At 38.8% G+C, this 379-nt stretch overlaps 1 protein-coding gene across 4 annotated transcripts in view; it reads left to right on the top strand.

Annotated features, from left to right (window-relative positions):
• LOC107755082 (plakophilin-3-like) overlaps positions 1-379 on the top strand; it is a 26327-nt gene that overhangs the window by 12037 nt on the left and 13911 nt on the right. The window lies entirely within an intron of this gene.

The raw sequence follows: 379 nt of genomic DNA, 5'->3' as shown, positions 1-379 counted from the left end.
ACTTTGTATTGTCACTTGCACTATCGAGGCAGTGTCGCATCGTCACTAAAGTTTATACATTTCATTTTTTCTTTTTAATTCTTGCCAGTGTTTAAACCATTCAACGCTCGCACGCTTTCCTGGAGACCGTGCGCTCATGCACACTCGCAGCGCACAAACATAAGACTTCTCTCTATTCCTTAGTAAAAGTTTATCTCAGCAGCTTTGCGAATAGGTTTTAAGAGAAAACTCTCTGCTAAAAACTTTTACTGGTATTTAGGAGAACTCTTAGTGGTAAGATAAAATGTTTTGTGAATACGGGCCCAGTTCTATGCCACAGTCATTTAAAGGGGTGGTTGATTGCGATTTCACTTTTTTAACGTTAGTTAGTGTGTAATGT

This window comes from Sinocyclocheilus rhinocerous, unplaced genomic scaffold (assembly GCF_001515625.1).
Source record: "Sinocyclocheilus rhinocerous isolate Xijiao unplaced genomic scaffold, SAMN03320098_v1.1 scaffold591, whole genome shotgun sequence".
Taxonomy (NCBI): domain Eukaryota; kingdom Metazoa; phylum Chordata; class Actinopteri; order Cypriniformes; family Cyprinidae; genus Sinocyclocheilus; species Sinocyclocheilus rhinocerous.
Note: the sequence above shows the minus strand (reverse complement) of the source record. Positions and strands in the feature narration are given on the sequence as shown.